This window comes from Lynx rufus, unplaced genomic scaffold (genome assembly GCF_022079265.1).
Source record: "Lynx rufus isolate CCGP_SWC_20201006 ecotype Redwood Valley unplaced genomic scaffold, mLynRuf1.p SCAF_4, whole genome shotgun sequence".
Taxonomy (NCBI): domain Eukaryota; kingdom Metazoa; phylum Chordata; class Mammalia; order Carnivora; family Felidae; genus Lynx; species Lynx rufus.
In genome coordinates this window covers 78521590-78545661 of record NW_025814856.1, presented here as the reverse complement: position 1 = coordinate 78545661, position 24072 = coordinate 78521590, and the positions used below count along the sequence as shown (strand labels likewise).

The following is a 24072-nucleotide window of genomic DNA, read 5'->3' as shown; positions in this document are numbered from 1 at the left end:
CCTTTTACCCTACTGCTGGGCTATTTTACTTTCATGGAAATCATGACCATTTTCTCATAGTTGATAATCTAAAACAGTGACTTTGCTTTGTAAAATGTCAACAAGAATATGAAAAAAATGCATTTGAGAATCTATACAGTTGTAAACAAGGGACTCTTGTTTTCACTGAATGGATTTAAATTCCTTGTTATTTTGATCCTGGGCAAACTTTGCTATTTCAGGATGAAGACATATGTTTATAAGCATATATCAATGAACAAAAATTGTACAAATATTTAAGTTAAAAATTGCAAGTAAGTTAAGTTAACCTCTCCACTTTTTTGTCTATACAAACATTTTTTTTTCACATGCGCTCCCTACTTGGACCTGTCTTCCCTGTAACTACCCAAATTTTGCATAATAGGCAGCATTTCTTTGAGTATAGTTGTAAGTGTTCTCATGTATTACCCAGTAAGTTCTCAAAACAACCATCTAAGGCAAATACTCTCATTAATCCCATTCTGCAGATGCAGAAACTAAGACAGAGTTTATCATAGTTCCCTAGGGCTCCCAGGTAGGGCAGGCATTTAAAACCAAGCAGCTTGGCTCTAGAACCCACATTCTCAACCATCACACTAAACTCTGATATGGCATGCTTATAAATTTTATCTTGGGGGCTTGTATCACCTGCATACCTACCATATTTTCAACCTCTTTGACTTTAAAAGTTGAATATATTGGGGCACCTGGGTGGCTTAGTCAGCTGAGCATCCGACTTTGGCTCAGGTCATGATCTCACTGCTTGTGTGTTTGAGCCCCACATCAGGCTCTGTGCTGACAGCTCAGAGCCTGGAGCCTGCTTTGAATTCTGTGTCTTCCTCTCTCTCTCTGCCCCCCCCCCCACTACTCACTCTCTCTCTCTCTCTCTCAAAAATAAATAAATATTACAAAAAAATTTTAAGTTGAACATATTAACCTATAGTGGATTATGGACATAGATGTAAAACATAAAATGATAAAACTTTTACAAATTAAATGGGAGAACATCTTCATGATTAGGTGAAGAAATTTTAGATTTGACACCAAAAGCATGATCCACTAAAGGAAAACTTGATAAATTGCACCTCATCAAAATGTAAAACTTCTGCTCTGTAAACGACACTGTTAAGAGGATTACAAAGATCAATTATACAATGGGAGAAAATATTTGCAAATCAGGTGTCTGATAAAGGACTTGTTTCTAGAATATATAAAGAAGTCTCGAGATTACGCCTTTCCACCCGTGGATGTCGCTGAGTAAGCATCGTGAAAGTCTCCCCTCCCACTGCCGTCATGTCTAAGTCAGAGTCTCCCAAAGAGCCTGAAGAGCTGCGGAAGCTTTCATCAGAGGTTTGAGCTTTGAAACAACCGATGAGAGTCTGAGGAGCCATTTTGAGCTTCCCCGTAAGTGGGGAACGCTTACGGACTGTGTGGTAATGAGAGATCCAAACACCAAGCACTCCAGAGGCTTTGGGTTTGTCACCTATGCCACTGTGGAAGAGGTGGATGCAGCCATGAATGCAAGGCCACACAAGGAGGATGGAAGAGTTGTAGAACCAAAGAGGGCTGTCTCGAGAGAAGATTCTCAAAGACCTGGTGCCCACTTAACTGTGAAAAAGATTTTTGTCGGTGGCATTAAAGAAGACACTGAAGAACATCACCTAAGAGATTATTTTGAACAATATGGGGAAATTGAAGTGATTGAAATCATGACAGACCGAGGCAATGGCAAAAAGAGAGGCTTTGCCTTTGTAACATTTGACGACCATGACTCTATAGACAAGATTGTCATTCAAAAATACCATACTGTGAATGGCCACAACTGTGAAGTAAGGAAAGCTTTATCTAAGCAAGAGATGGCTAGTGCTTCTTCCAGCCAAAGAGGTCGAAGTGGTTCTGGGAATTTCGGTGGTGGTCGTGGAGGTGGTTTTGGTGGGAATGACAACTTTGGCTGTGGAGGAAACGTCAGTGGGCGAGGTGGCTTTGGTGGCAGTCGAGGTGGTGGTGGATACGGTGGCAGTGGGGATGGCTATAATGGATTTGGAAACGATGGAAGCAACTTTGGAGGTGGTGGAAGCTATAATGATTTTGGCAATTACAACAATCAATCTTCAAATTTTGGACCCATGAAAGGAGGAAGTTTTGGAGGCAGAAGCTCTGGCCCCTATGGTGGTGGAGGCCAATACTTTGTCAAACCACGAAACCAAGGTAGCTATGGCGGTTCCAGCAGCAGCAGTAGCTATGGCGGTGGCAGAAGGTTTTAATTACTGCCAGGAAACAAAGCTTAGCAGGAGAGGAGAGCCAGAGAAGTGACAGGAAAGCTACAGGTTACAACAGATTTGTGAACTCAGCCAAGCACAGTGGTGGCAGGGCCTAGCTGCTACAAAGAAGACATGTGTTAGACAATACTCATGTGTATGGGCAAAAAACTCGAGGACTGTATTTGTGACTAATTGTATAACAGATTATTTTAGTTTCTGTTCTGTGCAAAGTGTAAAGCATTCCAACAAAGGGTTTTAATGTAGATTTTTTTTTTGCACCCATGCTGTTGATTGCTAAATGTAATAGTCTGATCATGACGCTGAATAAATGTGTCTTTTTTAAAATGTGCTGTGTAAAGTTAGTCTACTCTGAAGCCATCTTGGTAAACTACCCCAACAGTGTGAAGTTAGAATTCCATCAGGGTGATGCCAGGTTCCATTTGAAATTTATTTGCAACCTGTTTGGGCACAGAAGCCATTGTCTCCACAAACGTTGGTGTGGTTGAACTGATAGTTAATGTGTTGTGACCTGGAGTTCAGCATTAAAAGGGTCACACAAGCAAAGTCCTGGAGTTTATTTGGTTATTAATATGATTGTTGGCACATCCTATGCAATATATCTAAATTGAATTATGGTATCAGATAAAATTATAGATGGGATTAAAGCTTGTGTATTGTCCATTATCATGTGTAATCAATAAATGATTTAATATTCTCTTGAAAAAAAAAGAAGTCCCAAAATTCAACAATAAGAAACAAATAATCCAATTCGATCCAATTAGAAAATGCACAAAGACATGAACAAAAATCTAACTGAAAAGTATATACAGAGAGCAAGTAAATACACATGTGAAAAGATGTTCAACATCTTAGCCATTAGGAAAATGCAAATTAAAACCTCAGCAAAAAAAAAAAAAAAAACAACACCTCGGCGAGGTATTATTATACACATATCAGAATGGCTAAAATTAAAAATAGTTATAATACTAAATCCTAGAAGCCAAGCCACTCATGCATTGCTGATGGGAATGTAAAATGGTACAGCTACTTTGGATAGTAATTTGTTAAATTGCTTTTTTTATTATAGTTATTTTAGAGAGAGAGCTCATGTGAGCAGGGGAGAGGGGCTAAGGGAGAAAGAGAGAGAACCCCAAGCAGGCTCCCTACTCAGCATGGATCCCAACATGAGGCTTGATCCCACAACCATGAGATCATGACCCAAACCAAAATCAAGAGTTGGACACTCAACTGACTGAACCACTCAGGTTCCTCATAATTTGCTAAATTGTTAAAACTAAACATATAATTATCCTATAGCCTAACAGGTGCATCCTTGGGCATATATCCCACAGAAATTAAAACTTATGCTCAAAAATCTGTATGAAAATGTTATACATTTAACTTATACATGTAACTATACATGTAATAAAGTTGCACAATCTACACATACACACAGACACACACACAAAGACACTCACATGTAACACTGGGTAAAATATGAATAAACTCTGTGGATTGTACCAACACCAATTTTCTGGTTGTGATACCATACTATAGCTATACAAAATGTTATCAATGAAAGAAACAGAATGAAACATACATGCTTCTATACATTTTTTATAACTTCTTGTGAATTTATAATTATTTCAAAATAAATCATTAAAAAAAAAAAGTTGAATAGTCGGGCCCAACTTGATACCTCATTCCAGGAAGAAAAATGGCATAATCAACACTATTTGAATAAAGTTATTTCTACCAGCTGAAATTAACCTAACAGTATGATCGAGTCTGCATTTCACCATCTCAAGCAATACAAACAAACAAACAAGGGGGACTTTAATTGATTTTTTCTGAAATTGACATAGATTCTGTCCACAGCCATCCTCCAACCTACAAGTCTGAAGACCTACCAGTGAGATTACTGGCAAGACCAGTCCTTGGTGAAGCTATGTTGGGTCCTGGGGATAACTCCTTTTCTAAATTCTCATAAACCACATTTAGTCAAGTTTTCTGATTTCCCCATTTTCTCTTACCTATTGGTTGGTCTTAACTTGCTTTCATTCTTTCGTTTATTTGTTCATTAATCACACACGTCCTAAATGTTCATCTTATATGCACTGCCACTCTTCTGTGGGGTCATTTTCCTTTCTGCTATCCCTTGGCTCCAACTTGTTCCTTACTTTTCTGTGAAAACAGAGGAGAGAGCATCTAATTCAATGTAGAGGGACTAGGCATCTTCCCAATGGGGGCATTTAAGTTGGTTTCCCAGGATTTTTCTCTCCCTCCTCCAGAAAACTGAGTGGAAAAGCTTTCTTCATCAAGGCAGCAATTCTGCCAAACAAATTTTTCTCACTCTTTGAAAGATCCACTCTGTTATGTTTGGCTAAGATCCAAGAAATGTAATCTACCTCTAAACCAAAAACAAAAGCCAACTCTCCCTTTCCTGAGGCCCTTTCTTCCAAAATCAACTGAAAAGAAAAAATAAATGAAAACTCTTATCTATGCTCTAAAGCCCTCTATTTTCTACTGAAAACTCCAACAACAGAGATAAAATTCCAACTTCTTCTTACAGTCATGGAATTCTGTATTGGTAATGGATGTTAGAGGCCAGCCTCCTCATTATAGAGAAGAAAAAAAAGAAACAGATTTGGAGGGGTAGTGCAGCAGCCCAAGAGTCAGGCAGCCTAGAGGAGAACACAGATTCTCTCCCAGCCAATGCCCCCTCCACTCTGCCATGTTTGCTAAATATTTTCTTACCAATATTTCTTGGTATCATACCTTAGGATAGCTGCTCTAGGAAGAGGACTAGGAAGTCATCCTCTGAAGGACTATATCAGATTCTCTACTAATCTCTTGTGTTCCAAAGGAACAGGATAGGCTCCTTGAAGGTAACATCTGAGGTTCCTTCTGCTTCTCTTCTCTCTCTCTCCCTCTCCCTCTCTCTTCAAATGCTTGTCAGTGACTGAGTCCCAAGAAGTCAATCAACATGTACAAATCCCCACTGCCTGACAGAGAGAATCAAAAGGGAAGCCCACCAACTGGTTCCAAGCTCCAGATAAGATTAAGAAAGTTCTCCCCACATTCTCTTCCACATTGCCTTTGGCAGGAACCAAGAGGGGACTGTTAATACTTCTGGCAAGAGCCCAACACACCAACTCCCCAACCCTCCCATTTCACACCATTATCTTCCTCGAGACAATCAAGACCAACCCCAGAATACTTATAACTCTTTTTTTTCTGTCAGCACAAGAAGCCCAGAGCTCCTTGTCCCCCATATAGTTCTATGAGCAATGAAAACCCATCTCCCCCCAACACACACACACACACACACACACACACACACACACACACACACGAGTCCCTATCTCTTTTCTTGCCCTTCTTTTTTTTACTTAGCAATTTTTGATCACCTGACAACTCATATGCTCTACTTGCCTTTCCATCCTCCTCTCCTGGAGTAAAAGCTCTATAACGACAAGAATTTTCATATGTTTTACTCACTGTTCTACCCCTAGTGCTGGCACATTGTAGGAGCCCCAAAAATATTTGTTAAACAAATAAATCCGAGACCATTTTTTAAAGTCTGAAGCAAACAATGTGAGGGCCAAAGGGTGTCTGAGAAGTTTGAGAGAAAGACAGAGATCATTTGTGACAACCAGAAAACATGAACAGAGGAAGGTTTGAGCCCTAAGGATTTCCAGAAATGGCATCTATCACATGAAAGAAGTGTTACTAAGAGGATATTCAGACTGTATACAGGGCCAGAGCAAATGGTGTGCTTTTTGAAACAAAATAGAAATAATTTGGCACCTACTGTGTGCCAAGCACTGTGTTATTAATTTATCACAAGAACTATACAAAGTGGTATTGCTATCCCCATGTACAGATGAAGAAATTGAAGCAAAGAGAAGCAACGTAACTGCCCGAGATCCACAGTTAGGAAGGGGGAGGAGCCTCCAAATCTGTCTCTCAGGGTCACAAATCCATTCCCTCTCCTCTCTCTGAACTTGTATGTCCCCTCTGCTCCAGGCACCTTCCAAGTATACCTGGTGTCAATCTCTCAAGGGCTCCTCTAAACCCCAGATGATACCAGGATCTATTTGTTCCCAGACATGTGTTAATGAATGCTATCTTAGAACCTGGATGCTGTCTTCCTCTCTTCACCTTTTCAGTTCTACTGAAGTATAATAAATAAATAAATATATATATATAGTGTACAACATGATGATCTGATACATGTACACATTGTGAAATGTTTGCCACAGTCAAGCTAATTAACACAACCATCCCTCACATAGTTATACTTTGTATGTGTGTGTGTTTAGAGCACTTAAGATCTACTCTCTTAGCAAATCTTAGCAAATTTCAAGTATACAATACAGCATTATTAACTATAGTCACTATGCTATACAGTAGATCCTCAGAAGTCATTCATCTTATAACTAAAAGTTGGTAACCTTTGACCAATATCTCATTTCCCCAGTCTCCAAGCTCCTGGAAACCATTATTCTATTCTCTGCTTCCATGAGTCTAACTTCTTTGTCTTTTTTTTGAAATCCCATATATAAGTGATACCATGCAGTATTTGTCTTTTTCTCACTGGCTTATTTCATTTGGCATCATACCCTCCGAGTTTATCCATGTTGTCATCAAAAATGGCAGAAGTTCCTTAATTTTTAAGTCTGAATAATAGTCTGTTACATGTATAAATGCACATATATATACACACATACATACATATACATACACACACACGTATACATACAACACGAGAAAAAGAACTCACTAGAAAGTACTTTTAATGATTATATTATTTTCCCCCAAACTAATACAGCTTTTATTGTATCTTTTTTTTAAGTTTATCTATTTTGAGAGGGGGGGAGGGGCAGAGAGACAGGGAAAGAGAGAATCCCAAGCAAGCTCCATGCTGTCAATGTAGAACCCAATGGGCTCAGACTTACCAACCGTGAGACCAAGACCTGAGCCAAAATTAAGAGTCGGTCACTTCACCGACTGAGCCACCCAGGCACTCCTTATTGCATCTTCAAAATATCACAAGTAAGTCTGAAAAATCATCTGCCTTCTTGCTGTTTCTGTAGCTGGACAACTTAGATCTTATCAGTCTGCTGAACTGTTCCTTTTTCAGAAACACAGATACTATCCCCAAATTTTCTGATATCTTTCTTTTTAACTGTTGTGGCATGCCTGAATCAAGCAACTGGGCCTCATTCAAGTTCAACGTCATTCCCTTCAAGCATTAACTCATCTTTCTGGGCTCAAGATACTGGACAAGCAACACCTGGCCTCACCTGAACCCTATGGATATATTTTTCACCGAAGGAATTTCAGATTTCAACAAGAGAACCATTCCTGAAGAACAACACTGATGGGGAAGTGAGCATACACAGACCCCATCTTGTACTGGAAGCCCAGGGTAACACCCTTCATCATGCTCTGTACGTGACTATGGATGGTGCACACAGTTGCCAGTTCTTTTCTATTTCCCCACCATTTGTCAACGCAGAGCCTCTTCTTTTTCTCTCCAAGCAGACTGAGTTCTACATTGAGGTGACTGAGGTTCCTTCGCAGGTTTCCTCTGGAGCCCTTCACAGTAACAGTGCATCCCTTTAGAGTGATGTCAACATTTTCTGCAATGTCGACAGTCTGATTGCCGAGAGTAGTCTTCATTCTCGCAGTAGATGCGGCAAAGTGACTACATTATCAACAAAAGAAAAAGTACAGTGAAAAAGGTTTGGGGGTGGCTCAGTCAGGACAGCACGTGACTCTTGATCTTAGGGTCATGAGTTCAAGTCCCACACTGGGCATAGAGCCTAGTTAAAAATATGTATATATTTTTGGGGTGCCTGGGTGGCTCAGTCGGTTAAGCGTCCGACTTCAGCTCAGGTCATGATATCATGGTTCATTGGGCTCTGTGCTGACAGCTTGAAACCTGGAGCCTGCTTCAGATTCTGTGTCTCCCTCTCTCTCTGCCCCTCCCCTGCTCGTGCTTTGTCTCTCTCTGTCTCAAAAATAAACATTAAAAAAAATTAATATATATTTTTAAATATTTTATATCATATATTTATGTGTGTGTGTGTGTGTGTGTGTGTGTGTGTGTGTGTGTGTGTGTAACACCACAGCCTGATTCTAAAGCTCTTTACTACTTTGTCATACCACATTTGATACCAGTTAAGTTCTCACTCTGTACCAACAAAGGGGTTGGTAAGGAGATAATTATGAGAATATAACCTACTGGTATATTTTGTAAAGCGTTTATGAGTAGAATTTGATTAATCATTTGCAAACCTTAGGAGAACAAACAAAAGAAACTTTTAGATAAAAGCAGGAGAGAGATGGTTTTGTAACATGAGGATGATGAAACACTTGGATGAATTTTTACTAGGGTCCTGATCCCTGGAGAAACCTTCAAGGAAAGAATTTACCACATTCATCGTGGATGGTTCTTACTGCCATCGTGGAGTGCTTTTGTTTTTGTTTGTTTATTTTTTTAAATTTTATTTAAATCTAAATTAGTTAACATATAGTGTAATAATGGTTTCAAGAGTAGAATTTAGTGATTCATCACTTACATATAACACCCAGTGTTCATCCCAACAAGTGTCCTCCTTAATGCCCATCACCCATTTAGCCCATTCCCCCCCACCCAATACCCCGCCAGCAACCCTGAGTTTGTTCTCTGTATTTAAGAGTCTTATCACTTGCCTCCCTCTCTGATTTTATCTTATTTTTCCTTCCCTTCCCCTATATTCATCTGTTGTGTATCTTAAATGTGGAGTGTTTTGATCCAGATTAGAGGGTGCCTCACTGCTACCACCAATGGGGAATCTAGGAGGAAGAATGTCCATACTCTGCATTGGTCCCACTTGACATCAGCTTTTCACAGCTGCAATGCTTGCAACATTAAGGTTACATCTAATGAGTGTGATTATTGTTCATCATGAAATGGTAAATATGTCTATGGAATGACATTGATTAAAGGTATTTTTGGGCTTTTAACATTTTAACTGGATGAAATCGTCATAACCTAAGAAACTCAAAATCTAATATGGACCTTTACATTTAGTAGCAGAAGTGGGAAATGGAAGCTCAAAACTAGGATAGTTGTAAGAAAGATGCTTCTTAAAGATCGATGCAATGAGGAAAACAAAATTTCAGTTTCTAGACACCAGTGCTGCAGTTACCCGTTATTTCCCATCTGCCCAGTAGGCGTCAGTGTAAGACAATGTTCCTACAACTGAACAAGCTTTAAAGCAGAAACAAAACAAAAGAGTATCCAGTTATAAAACAGAGAAGATGCAATAAAGATGGGGCTACCCAAATTTCACATGAGCCTTAAAATGTCAACATTTAAAGAGATGATCAAAACAAAGTTCCCTCATGACTAAGAGGAGGGACCACAGCACCTCAGAAGACCCCATCTGGCTCTCATATTCCTTGTCAACTCAGCAGGAACTCCTGGAGCATCTCACAAGGCTTCTAGGAGGACTCAGCATTGCTGTAAGAGTCAATCACTATGAACTAGTGTAGTAACCAGAACACTCCCAGGGAACAAAGCAGCATTCGGCCCAGTATACTCCCTTTGAAAAACAGATATTATCCCCACTTCTCAGAGACAATGTTACCATAATATATCACAATAAGGAATATATCATAATAAGGATTACAAAAGTGGAAAGAAGAACGGAGTTAAAGTTTGTATGTGGGCTTTGCAGAATGTGTTGAGTCAGTCAGGGTGAGCTTCCTGGAAGAGTTGGCCTTTGAACTGTGATGGAAGAGAAGAGAGGCACAAAACCAGGGCTATCCTAGCCTCACCTTTCTGCTTTGTATTCAGTTTTCCTCCTCCAAATACAACCACCCTATACTCTGATAAAGGGTAACCAATAAAGGGTAAGAAAATAAACATGAATTATTTTTAAAATTCACTATATAAAGGTACTTTTGATATTTTAAAGGGAAAATGATAGGAGGTTGGGGGGAGGGTGGCATCTGTTGAGTGCCTAATACACACACACACGTTGTGACATACATTCCTTACCAAAATCCTGAATGTAAGTGGTATTACTCTCATTTTTAGATAAAGGATCTAAGACTCATAGACGTTATATATCTCACCCAAGATTATGACATCTAATATTTATGAGTAATTACTCTGCACCATATTAAACTAAGTGAATTCACAATGATCCAATGAAGAAATGATTTATTATTCCCATTTTGCAGAGATGGAAGTTAAGTCTAACAGAAAATAAGTTATTGCTTCCTCAAGATTACAGCGCTCCTAATTAGTTGAAATTCAAATTCATGCATTGGAAGTAGGGTTCTCTGGGAAGCGGACTGCGAAATGGATTAAGGTTGTGGTTGTTTATTAGGGAATACCTTTAGGATTAGCATCTGTGGAAGGAAGGGACAAGAAGTAGGACTGGGAAACACATCTGTGTTGTCCAGCACTGGGCCAAATGGCCAAGCTTGTATACACCTGCCTCGGTCAGTCATTAGATGTGGACATGGCCCTGGGGGAGACCCCAAAGGGCTGATGACTGACAACTGTCTGCGGACACTACTCCCAGGGCTGGGACCACAAGTCCTTCCTGGGAGGGACATCTTGGCAGCACATCTCCCTGCCTGTTGCACTGTGTCCATATGGTACTCCCAGCTCATCATGTTTTTCTGCTATACCACAATGGTGGGGGGCCAGAAAGGAGGCAGGGCTGTAGTGGTGAGGTTGCAGAATGGTGAGCCTGGGCCCCAGGCTTCATGGGGAGATGAGCACCAAGGTCTCATCCCTTATAACCCTCAAATAGCATCAGCTAGGAATTAAGAAAGGCGTGGAGGCACGGAACACTGAGTCAACAGCAGGATCAGTCATTAAATGCTTGTTGTTCAGTTGATTGACAACTTCCAGGGGGTCAAGTTAGGGAGGTACCAACCCACATGCAGACTCAACAGTTGGTCGTGCAGACTCAACAGTTGGTCGAGGCATTTATGCTATTTAGTAACATCTCATCTCCTGCTGCTTGCCACACTCATCCACCCCAGAGGCTGCCCAAGATGGCAAACCCATCTGGGCATGCCAAAGTGCTGGCCTGGTTTCAGTGCACTGTCCTAACCTACCCTAGGTGACAGTAGCATTGAGTGCACTGTCTTCCATGTGGAAATATAGCCAGCTCACAGTATCTCAAGTGGTAAGGATGGCAAAATTCCAGACTGAGTGGCAACAAATTCTCATACTTCTGCTTGAATTCAGAGAACAGCTGACTTGACAGAAGGCAGAAAGCCGGTGAGCTTACTTCCCTCAGTGACAAGTGAGCACAAAGCAAAACCAGCTTTCCATGGTGAAATTCTTCTCAAACGTCAACCTGGTTGTGCATGGAAGAGAAAGCCTGAGAGAAGGCAGGACAGCCGTGTACAAGGAAAACACATCACCTGGTTGGTCTGCAAGTGAGTCTGCCTGAAGCCTCAGAACTGCCAGTTCTTCCCTGGGGTACAGTCACTGCCCCCCCCCCCACCCCACGCACTTCAGTGCCTTGGACCAAGCCAGTCATTGCTCTTGGAATACTGCCTCCCCTTTGCCACAGGTAGCAAAATCCAGCCAAAGCCCTGGTTCAAAATTTCCTCCATGAAACTATCTATCCCCACCCTCCAGCCAAAAGCAATTTCTTTTATAATTCATTTGGTACCTACTACAAAGCGGTGGGAGTTCTAACATTTTAAATTGTGCATAAGAATCACTCAAAGTGCTTGATTAAAAGCCAGGGCCTTTGGCCCTGGGCCCCAGACACTCTGATTCATCAGGAATAGAGAGGTCTGGGAATCTGCCATTTTCCTAGTCAGCTCTGATATTCCTGATTTGCTTGGTCAGCAGATGATACTTTGAAGAGTACTGGCATTGTGCTTGTAAGATTCTGTCCCTGGGGGTGACACAATTGCTACAGAGTTGGTGTCCTCTGAAGGGCATGTTTTAATGCAATTGAGGACAGAGACCCTGTCTTGTTCATAGCTCTCTCTCCTACGATATCCAGCATAGTGATTCACATATAGTAGGTGCTCAAACATTGTTTAGTGATCAGCTAAGAGTTTTTCTGGTCTCCTGATCGTCTTTTTACTCTTCCAAATGGCTTCAGGTTTGGAGGGAAGCCTGCCTCTCACTCCCATTTCTCGTGTATTCCTTCTCGTGCTCCCTCGTGCTTCAAGATCTATCCTGCACCCCTTTGATCTGCCCTGCTGTGTCCTCCTTTAGTTGATCTTTTAGCTGTTTAACAAAATTTTAACATGATTTTTTATTCTCTTTTATCAAAGACCATATTTACTCAAAATTTTAAAACATCCATGTTCACTGGGCATGTTTTAGAAAATACAGTTCACCATTGAACAACGTGGGCTAGAACTGTGTGGGTCCACTTACACAGGAATTTTTTCAATAAATACAGTACAATACTGTAAATGTATTGTGGCTCCCTTATAATTTTCTTCACATTTTCTTTTCTCTTGCTTATTTTATTGTGAGAGTACAGTAATAATACATAGAATATACAAAATATGTATTAATAGACTTTCTATTATAAGTAAGGCTTCTGGCCAATAGTAGGCTATTAACAGTTAGGTTCTTGGGGAGTCAAAAGTTATATGCACATTTTCAACTGCATGGGGGTTGGCACCCCTAACCTCTGCACTGTTCAAGGATCAACTGTAAAAGTATTAAGAAGAAAACTTACCTGTAATCTCCATTTCCTATTGAATGCACATTTTCACATATCCTGAAAAGGTTCATTTTTCTGGGGTCTAGGTCAACAGTCTTCTTTATCTTTGGACGTCTCCCTCATTTCTGAGAAAGCTGGGATATTATTACAGATTAAGAAGGGGAGGGGTGACTGGATGGTTCAGTCGGTAGAGCATGCAACTCTTGATCTTGGGGTTGTAGGATCAAGCCCCATGTGAATGTAGAGATTACTTAAAAATAAAATTTAAAAAAAAGGAAGAAGAGGATTTAGGAGAAGAGAGAACCTAAAGTCTATTTTAAGAGAACAAAAGTTGTTCTATGATTAGCCCCCACCTATCAAAAGTTAAACAAATATGAAGCTAATAGGCCAACTTTGACCAAGCACACTGCATAGAGGACCGATATTTGGGCAATAGTATTTTAAGGAACACAGTCTTTTCCTGGCTTTCAGAATGTACAACAAGTAGATAATTAACTCAGCACAATGTGTAGAAAGGGTAGATAGAATATACACAATAATGACAACAAAATAGCAAACATATGTTACTCCCTATGTGTTGGGCATTGATATAAGTGCTTCTATGCATTAACTTACCTAACTTCACAATAACCCTTTGAGGTAGGAATTATTATTGCCACCATCTTACAAATGAGGAAATGAGTCACAAAGAGTTAGTAACTTGCCCAAATTCACACAGCTAGTAAGTGGCAGAGTTAGAATTCAAACCTAATCAGGCTCCAGAGTCCATGTTCTTAACTACTAACTGCAAGTCAACTAGTGTTGCCCAACAGTTACAACACGTTAGTCGTTTAAAGACCTTACATAACACTGGACTTGAACTTTTGTCCGAGACCCCAAATATTTCAGAGTGTTTACTTGGGAAATAAGTCCACAGTTGAGCCTCAGTTAGACAATTATTCCACTCATAATTACCGTCATCCAGTCTTATCTGACAGATCTTGCATATAGTCTGGTTGAACAGCCACACTTTAAAAAGATGCTTCTTTTATTCCTGGACTTGGTTGCTATTCTGAATTCCTTTATTCTACAAATTTACCAAGCAACTGCTATGTGCCAGGCATTATTCTAGGTTCCTGGCCCAGAAGATAAATGAGCTGTGCTGTTTACCCCCCAGTAGAGGACTCAGCCTCTAGTGGATCCATGGTCATGGATAGACAAAGAGTTAGGGATGGGTGGCATATTTGTACATAAGAAAAACTGCTTAGTAACAGGTGAGCATGGCTCTAAAACTCACACCTTCTGCAACCATGGCATGTCTGAAGTATAAGAAATGCAAGTAATCTGAGAGCAGAGCAAGCATTTTGGTTTATGAGAAGAGCCATAGGCATAACCATGGCCAGAGCCAATTATTCACTCAGTACCACTGTCTCCTGGCCTTCTGAACTGGGTGTGGATGGGGCCCTGGTTCCCTGTGTTGATTTGCAAAGCCATCTTCTCTTCCTAGCATTACCTTCTTCCAGCTTCCCTGTCTTCTACAGTGAATAAATATTTTCTCTAATTCACCCCAGTACTAAAGACTTCATGTGCTGTCACTGAAATAGCCAAGCAGTATAGCCACTAAACAAAATAAAGATCTCTGCCCATGTGGAACTCACATTCAAATGGGGGAGGCAGGCTGCAAGCAAGAAACACTAAATATGAGGTAAAAAGTAAATGATAGAGTATGTTGAAAGGTGACAGGTGCTATGTGGAAAACAGGTAGAGCAGGGTAAGGGGGATCAAAGGTGCTGAGGTGGAAGGGGAAGCTGTCAAGACAGGGGTCAGGGTAGGCCTCCCTGAGAGGGTGGTATTTGAGCAAAAATTTGGAGGCAAGGAGGTTTGATACGAGGCCCTCTGGAGAAGAGCCTGACCGACAGAGAGAAGAGCTCCAAGAGAAGCCCTAAGCTGAGAAGGGCGCTATTGAGTTGAGGAACAGTGAGGAGGTGAGTGGGGTTACAACACACTGAACAAGGGGGAGAATGGTGACAGGTGAGGAGAGAGGTAATGGCACCAGTCACGTGGGTCTCTTCATCCTTGCAAGGACTGGCTCGTGAAACTAAGAGCTATTACAGAATTTTTTGAACAGAGACTTGAAACAGGTTTTAATAGGATCTCTCTGGCTGCTTTAGTGAGAACTGACCATGGGAGGCAGAAGAAAGAAGCAGGGAGACCAGTTAAGAAGCTACTATAGGAACCCAGGCATGAGTAGACAATGGCTCGAACCAGGGTAGTAGTAGAAGTGAGCAGATTCTGTACACTTTTTAAAGGGAGCATGTACTGGTCCAAAGAGATAGTTATGTTGCAGTAACAAGAGACCCCCCAAACCAACAGCTTACAACACTTCATGTCCAGTGTGAGGTGTGAGTCAGCTGTGGCTCTGCTCCTTTTGACTTGGCTTTGGGTCCGGGTCCAAGCTGGCAGAGCAGCCTCTGTCTGGAACATTGTGGATCATTGTGGTAGTGGGAGAAAGTAGATGTGCATACCATACATGGTGGCTCTTAGAGCAACCACTGGAAATGGTATCCATCAATTCTGCCCACATTTATCTAGTTAAAGCAAGTCATATGATCACTCCTAAACTCAACAAAGTGGGGATATTTAATCCTGCAAGAAGGGGCACAACAGGAAAGGAAACTGGATTATTTGATGACAAGTAATACCATCAGCAACACAGAGCCAACACCTTCCCAACAGATTGGAGGTGGAGCATGAGTGAAAGAAAAGTGTCAAGAGTGACTTGAAGATCTTGGTCTGATCAGCCAGCCACAAGGATGGATTGCCATCACCCAAATGGCAAAGCTACAGGTGAAGTCATTTATAGAATATCAGGACTGCAGTTTGGGGCACGTTCAGGTCAAGCCATCTATCAGATATCCAAGTAGAGATGCCCAGTGAGAAGCTGGATAATATAAGTGTAGATTTAAGGTCAGACATCTGGGCTGGAGAAACAAATTTGGAAAACAGTGCCATGAGGTTGGTATTTAAAGCCATGAGCCCAATGCAATTATAAAGGACATGTAGACAGAGAGAGGTAGGAGACCAAGGGGCACAGCAACATGGAAGGTTCTGGAAGAAGACCAGGAGCCAGGAGGGGAAATTCTGAGAAGAATGGAGCAGTGAGGAAACCCATGAGAGTGTTGTAAGCATTGTTTCCTTTTATCAAAGGAGACAAGAGGGGCTGATTCTATCAAATCCTGTCATTACAAATTTTACTATTGGATTTAGTGACATGGAGATCATTTGGTGACCTGGAGAAGAGCAGTTTCTGTGGGATGGCAGGAATAAAGCCTGAGTAGAAAGGATTTGAGAGAGAATAGGGAAGAAGAATTTAAGTCAGAGAATATGAACTGCACCTTGAGTTTTGCTACGATGAGGAGCAAAGAAATGGGGACTAATGGGAATGGTGGGGTTGAGGGGAATTGTTTTGTTTCTCTTTTCAGATGGAATCTGTAATAGCACAGAAATAAATGCTGATGAGCATGGGTCCAGTAGTGTGTGGAAAATTGTACAAAAGAAAGAGGAAAGAATTGCTGGAGTGCTCTTCTTGCCCACAGGAGAGGGGATGATTGGGCTTAGCTTCAGACAGGAGCCCAGATACTCCCTCTGGAAGACAGCAGGTTGCAAGTGCTGGTAGATGGGAAGGGGCAGGGGGAGCATATGAAAGTTCTCTTCTTGTGGCTTTTATTTTCTCCACGAAGTCAGAAACAAGCTCATCAGCTGAGAGCGAGGATGGGGAAGAGGAGTTGGAGATTTGAGGAGAAAGGAAAAGGGGTGAGATTATCCCTCCAGATAGAAATCAGAACAGTGGTTACCACTGGGGGTGCTGGTGCAGGAATCAGCTGGGAGGGACTTAGGAAACTTTCTGTGGGGGGGTGGGGATCTATAGTATTCTGTATTCGATAGGGGTGTCGGTTACACAATGCGTGCATTTGTCAATGTCATCACACATCATCTGTGCATTTCAGTGAGCATAAATTATACCTCAATTTAATAAGAAGGAGGAAGAGGAGGAGGAGGAGAAGAGGGAGCCAGGAGAGGAGAAAAGTCACCCAGAAGGTGAAAGAGTAAACGGAGGAGAAAAGTATAGCATTAAAGGCTCATTTGAGGTTTATGGTCATTAATTCAATGAACACCACGGTGGTGGTGGTGTATATTCACCTGCCACAATCCACTGCACAGGTGCTGGGCAGGTTTGGATTGACCCAGGGCTGTGGTTTTGCCAAGCAGGTGGTGTAATGTGAGAGAGATATGTAAAGGGTTGTTTGTAGCAATTGACCACAGTGATTATAGTTTTCAAAATAGGATTTTATAGCAAATCCATTAGCAGACTGAAATAGACACCGTGGCTATCAAGGTAGAAACGTCCAGGTATTTTAGTGAAAATACTTTCTTGTTGATCTGTCTTGTAATCAGCATCACCTATGCTTTAATCATCTCTGATTGCATCTCATTCTGTTAAATGTATTCATGTGCTCTTTGAAGAGATACTATTCCAGGGAAGAGGGCCTCCTTTGGGAGGACAGGCAGAAATACATTATTCACCACATGCACGTTTTATGGCTCTCCATCATGTGGGCCAATGACTCAGCAATCTTTGCTTTTCTGGGTTATGAGTAGAACACTCCACCATTGCCATCCACCAGGGCTGGCCATGTGGTGGATCAATGAGTAATGCCCCAGAAGCAATGATTACAGAAGTGCACCCAAGCTTTTTACTCCTGAAAACATTTCTTGCCTCATGTCTTGGGCAATGTCTAAATGTCACCAGAATTATAATCTTCCAGTTTAAGGCTTTGATCATAAATTACAATTCCAGTGATCTTGTTATGAGTAAGTTATACTTTACACTTGAAATTTCCCCATCCTCTCTTCTGCACTTCCACAATGTTTTGACAGAAGAGTGAAGGGTTGAGAAGTTCCCAACACAAAAAGTTCTGTCTTAGGGCTGACAGCCAGTGTGTGCCCCTCTCTCTGCTGAGGACCCCATTCACGGTCCTGCTGCTCCCATTCAGGGTCTGCAGACATAGCATGGGCCCTCTCTTGTGCTGCCTTGACCTTGCAATCCAGCACCCTCAATTCCCCTATACCAGCCTATTTGAGACAACTTTACTGAAGGGTCAAGGTAATTTTAAAGGGATTGAGGGAACGAAAAGTTAAGCTGAATGCTAGGTTTGGTTTTCTTCAGAATCCAAAAGCAACAGGAGCCCAAGATGTTAACTCTTCACAACAAGGTTCTTGCTCAGGCTCAGAACCAACCTGTTCACATCCTGAATCCGGAGCCCTCATATCTAAATGTCTCCCTCAAAGAGATTCTTGCCTCTAGTTTTTGGAAGGAAAATCTCCACACCTTCTGGAAAATTGTGCCCCTCACCCAGAGGGATCAATTCTCATCCTAGAATCCATAACCTCTCCCTATTAGAGCACAACCCACATCTGGGCCTTTCAGCAGGGGCTCCAGTAAGACCAGCCACAATGTCTATTGATGCCCCCACGTGCCTCAACAACCAGTAATTGGGAGGGAAGGGGCTGTCCAGGGTGGGTTCCTCACATGGGTGAGCTGAGGGTACTCACCTGTTTACTTAACACCTGTTGATTCAAAGGTGGACCCATTACACCAGCTCCATCCACACATTCCCCCAGGGACAAACATTAGTGTTCCTGGACAGTCTAAAGCCATACTTACTGCAATCAGTAGTATTCCATAGAATCAGGAAGTCACATTATTACACAGAAGAGAATCCAGTTTTTTTCTTGCTCCCACATTCTTGCTTGGTGGACACATCCTGGTTTAAAAACAGAAGCCCTGATGTAAGTATCTGTGGAGGAGGGTGTGCTCTTATCCTACTCAGCTCCCATCTTGTGTAAAGCCAGGCAGTCGTCTGTTTGACTTCTCTCCACACTGATGATTGCCCAGGTCCTCCCCCACTCCCTCCTCACACTGGCTCCCCTCCCCCACCACACTTAAAAGATCCGTGGGGGGGCCAGAAAGGGTTCACAGCACAGCCACACAGAGGAGGCATGAACTTTGGCTGCAGAATCGAGATGGGGACATGAAGCTGGGGAAAAGCATGTAGTGAGGTGACAGGCACAAGCTTTAATGGCACACAGAGTTAGGCCACAAACAGACTTACAGGCCATGCTGTTCCTAGTCCTTTGACAATCTAAGGAAGGAATTCTGAGGCCTGACTTTGTCAGACTGCTAGCTCATCGGTGATCCAGAGGCTTTCACAGAAATAAAACTTTGAGGTCTTCGGATTTCCCAATGTTTTGGGGTTTTCTTTGTTTCTGAGTAAGAAAAAAAACAAAACAAAGGAAAATTTTAACAACTATTTGTCCAACATACATAGAGAATAACAATGGCAATTTTCCAGAAATGTTGAGAAGATGGCTGAATAAAATTGAGAAGCAACTGGCAGGAAGTAATTTGGTGGCTAAGCATTAGTACACCATATAGTAAGCTACAGATGAAATAACACACCCAGTAATAAAAATATGAAGAGCTACTATAAAGCACCGGGACTTTGACACCAAAATCCTGATTCCATTAAAGTTTATTCACAACTATTTTTTCTAAATCCTAGTTATTAATAATACTCCCTAACATTCGACCAGAAAAATGCTCTCACCTACCTTACTTCACAAAAAGCCTGTAAGAAGAGTGTTATCACCATTTCTATCTGTGAGAAAAGAGCTCAAAGAATTCAGTGGCTTGCCCAAAGTTACACAGTGAAAATGAGATGACCGCCCACATCAAGGGGACCCAACCTGTTCCTGCCACAGGACTTTTTACCTAGCCATTTCCTTTGCCTGGAATGCTCTTCCCCATGCTTCACATGGCTGGCCACCCATGGTTCTACTTGTGCTCCAAATGTTGTGCTCCTCAGAGGAGTCTTCTCTAACAGCAGGGTCTAAGGTCACCATCCCCCATGCCAGTGGCGCTGTATGCCAGGAGGCATCAAACTATATTTGCAGGCCAAATCTGGCCCACCTGTTGTTGGTTTGGGGTTGTTTGTTTATTTATCTTTGTAAATCAAGTTTTATTGGAACACGGCCATGCCCACTCATTCAAATATTGGCTATGACTGCTTTCCCACTGCAGCTGCAGACTGGAGTCGTTGAGACCAATCATACAACCTGCAAGCCTAAAACATTTGCCATCTGGCCCTTCGCAGAAGAAGTTTGCCAACCTTTGTTCTGTCCTGTCGTTCCACTTATTTTCTTCACAACATTAATCATAACCTGTGTGTCTATATCCTGCATCTAGAATGTAAATTCCATGCCTGTGGTCTTCACCATTATGTCTCTAGCACCTACATCAGTAGATGATCAATATATCATCCTTTGTTGAGGGACAAGTGGGTTTTGGTGTGTTCTAATTTCACAGTCTCCAGGTGTTTTCTCTTTTAAGTTAGGCTGACCAAAGGAGAAAAATATCTGCTCCCCTTTGTTGTTACATATTTCATTGTCAATCAATAGTGCTCGTTTTGCTTTTAAAATAGGTGTCTGGGGTGCCTGGGTGGCTCAGTTGGCTGGGTGTCCAACTTCGGCTCAGGTCATGATCTCATGGTTCATGGGTTCGAGCCATGGGCTCTGCGCTGACAGTGCGGAACCTGCTTGGGATTCTCTCTCTCTCCCTCTCTCTCTGCCCCTCCCCCACTTGTGCACACACACTTTCTCTCTCACTCCTTCATTCAAAAATAAATAATAAAATAAAACTTAAAAAAATAAAATAGGTGTCTGAAAGGCATTGCCACATAATTCATTTCAACATTATATTAACTTATTTAAATTAATTGTTACTGCTTAATTTTTTTAACTTTTTTTTGATGTTTATTTTATTTTTGAGAGACAGAGAGAGAGAGAGAGAGAGAGAGAGCACGAGCAGGGGAGGAGCAGAGAGACAAAGGGAGACGCAGCATCCGAAACAGGCTCCAGGCTCTGAGTTGTGAGCACAGAGCCCGACACAGGGCTTGAACTCATAAACCATGAAATCGTGACCTGAGCCGAAGTCAGCGCTTAACCAACTGAGCCACCCAGGCACCCCAGTTACTGTTTAATTTTTAAATTATAATGAATACTGGCATTTTGATCATGATATTAATGCTCATTAATGAAGTTTCAAAATCCACAATCCATTTAATTTCTTAACATAATACATCTTTTTCTAATAAAACAAAAGTAGGAATCATTAACTACTAAAAATTGCACACTGTAACCATTAGAATCTATGTCCTATCTTCTCTCTTCCCTACTAGAAAAGCCCTGAAAGATTTATCATGGAGAATATGAAAGAAAACCATTTTAGTCCTCTAACAAATTCTTATCTGGCTCCTTCCACCATCACCTTTTGACCTCTCTGGCCCAAAAAAACAAAGGGCAATTAGGGGTGGTGAGACAGTAGGTAAATGAGATTTACCAAAAATTTCTTCAGATGAAATACTCAGGAGAAAGATTTTTTTTTTCTTAAGGTGGGGGTGGGGTGGGGAGAGACTAAGAATTTCTAACCCAGCATTCTCCAGTAAGATCCCCCACCAACACGATCCCAGACATTAATAGATCGGCAACCATGCGTTTTAGCTTGAATCCATGACAGGAGTCCAGTTGCCTCTGAAAACAAAAGAAGATCCAGTACTTGACCTTTAATATCCACTCTGCAACACTGACCTCATCACATACTTTTCTTCCAAATGTCTACTGTGTCATTTAAAAATTTTTTTTTAATGTTTATTTATTTTTTGAGAGAGCACAAGCAGGAAAGGGGCAGAGAGAGAGGGAGACACAGAATCTGAAGCAGGCTCCAGGCTGTCAGCACAGAGCCCGACTCGAGGTTTGAACCCACGAACCATGAAATCATGACCTGAACTGAAGTCAGACACTTAACCGACTGAGCCACCCAGATGCACCGCCCCTCCCCGCACTGTGTAATTTAGATTCTCCAGGATCTTTACTTTTAAACATCAAGGATATCTTCACATTCTAAGCCAGGTGACTGTGCTTTCCTCCTTTTCTACTCATTATCCCCCAAATAACTTAGATTTTTTGTTCTAAGTTCTCCATCAGAATTGTGATGCTTCCCAACGTACATGATCAAAATTCTTAACTTCCAAAACCAATTTTCTCTTTCCTTTGCTGCCCCAAATGTTTCCCTTCAGAACATTTAAAAATAAATGCAGAGGGGAAACATTTTTTGAGGCATTTTATTTTATGTTTGTTGTTCCTATGTCAAGAATACCCATTGTGATGGGTTTATTCAAATAGAAGACTGACTTCCCTTCTAGGAGCTCCTTGTGAAAGAAGTTCCCAGGGTTAGGGAGAAACAATACACAATGCCAGTACTTCCCAAAAGATAGCCCCTGGAAATGCAAATACATCTCTTACATAATTTGCTAATTTAACCTACCCTGACTACCCTATCTCATCTAGTACCCACAATCATTGTCTATTCCTTTGACCTGCTTTATATTCTTCTAGACACGTATCAGCAAGTTCTGACCTAACTCACAGATTGCCTCACTTACATTATTTGTTTCCCTCACCAGCCTAGAAGCCCCAGTCTTCTATTCCACTCACTTCTCAAGCTTTGAACGGTATCTACCAAATAATAGGTGCTCAATAAATATTTGTTGAGTGCAGCAGACGCTTTGGGTTCTCCATCCTAATCACATCCTTTTTATTCTTGTAGTGTTTCTTTGCACCCCTTTAAGTGCTTTTGATTCCAATGATCCCCCTCCCTCCAATTCACCTTCAGAGCAGTGCTCCCCGGCTACCAGAGCTGTTTGCCACTGCAGGTAGAGGACCTGAGTCCCTGGCAATTACTCCTCCCCTGGGCAGCCCAAAGCCAAGGGCTGACTGATAAACAAAGAGAGCACAGCTCCCCTGCCCAAGGGGCTAGGAGGTGGGGTAGGGGTGGTGGGGGAGAGGTGGTGCGTTGGGGAAGGGAGCCAGTGGTCCTTAGCTCAGTATCTGTTTCTTATTTTTTTTTTTATTGTTTCTTTTTGAGAGAGACCAAGAGACAGAGCATGAGCAGGGGAGGGGCAGAGAGAGAGGGAGACACAGAATCCCAAGCAGGCTCCAGGCTCTGAGCTGTCAGCACAGAGCCTGACGTGGGCTCAAATCCACCAGCCGTGTGATCATGACCCAAGCCAAAGTTGGACACCTAACCTAATGAGCCACCCAGGTGCCCTGCTCAAGTATCTGTTTCTAAGGAGCCTAACCTAAGACACTGAATGAATGAGTGTGCTAACATTTTACACAAACTCAAATCATTCCTTGAAAATTTCACAGTAAAAACAAAAATATCAACCACATTTCTCTTAATTCTACTCAAAACAGTAATGGATTTACCACCTGAATCTATGGTAAAAGTAATTACCTGGGGCCTTTAGGAAGGGCTCAGCTTTAAAAGTAATTTCCCCGAACAGTAACTCTAAACCATTGGCAAAAAAGAAATGACTGAGTCAGCCCCCATTAACCATACAGAATTACACTTGTTTGTTAATGCTATCATTTGAAAAGCATTGCTCTTAAAAAACAACAGAGCTGTAACAAAGAAAAATTTCAAATGCATTTGCTTTGAATGCTGCCTGGTTCTCCTAACTCCCCACCAGTATCTCCATTTCTCAGTCCAAACGTAGGTTAAGTTTATTTTGCATCTTCAAAATGTCATTCGCAAAAATGAGAGCCTCTCTGCCTGATTAATTTTGATCAAACTGTGCTTCATCTAAATATCTAAAATGCCAGGTTTGCTTTTCAAACGTCCTCTACTGGGCTTCAACTGCCTCCCACAATTCATTTTCCTCTCCTCTCAGGTGGTAAAAGGACACCATGTCAAAGGCCAAATCTGAGCCATTACTGGCAGATCTGGAAGTAGAGAATAGCAGCATTTTTGAGTGCAGGTAAAGATAATTTCCTGAAATCAATCCTAACAAGAAAGACAACCACCTACATTTCCATTTCCCTGCCCTGTGGATCTTGCAGTGAGCAGGTCTTTTCCAGTAATGCTTTTAGGATCATGACTAACATTTAAAGAAATAAAGGATGTCAGTTTTTATAAG

General features: G+C 41.6%; 1 long non-coding RNA gene and 1 pseudogene across 11 annotated transcripts in view; one reads left to right on the top strand and one right to left on the bottom strand.

The window, feature by feature from the left end:
- Nucleotides 1–24072, bottom strand: part of LOC124524501 (uncharacterized) — a 305188-nt gene that overhangs the window by 97580 nt on the left and 183536 nt on the right. For 8 of the 11 annotated variants that reach the window (XR_006965260.1, XR_006965251.1, XR_006965252.1 and 5 more), the window contains 2 exons: nucleotides 19150–19303; nucleotides 18702–18801 (listed from right to left, as the gene is read on the bottom strand). This is a non-coding gene — a long non-coding RNA (uncharacterized LOC124524501). Of the gene's footprint in view, nucleotides 1–4312; nucleotides 4464–7788; nucleotides 7993–13012; nucleotides 13248–18701; nucleotides 18802–19149; nucleotides 19304–24072 lie in introns of all 11 variants that reach the window. The other 3 variants (XR_006965256.1, XR_006965257.1, XR_006965258.1) reach the window with 2 other exon arrangements.
- On the top strand, nucleotides 1297–2620 carry LOC124524499 (heterogeneous nuclear ribonucleoprotein A1-like; annotated as a pseudogene).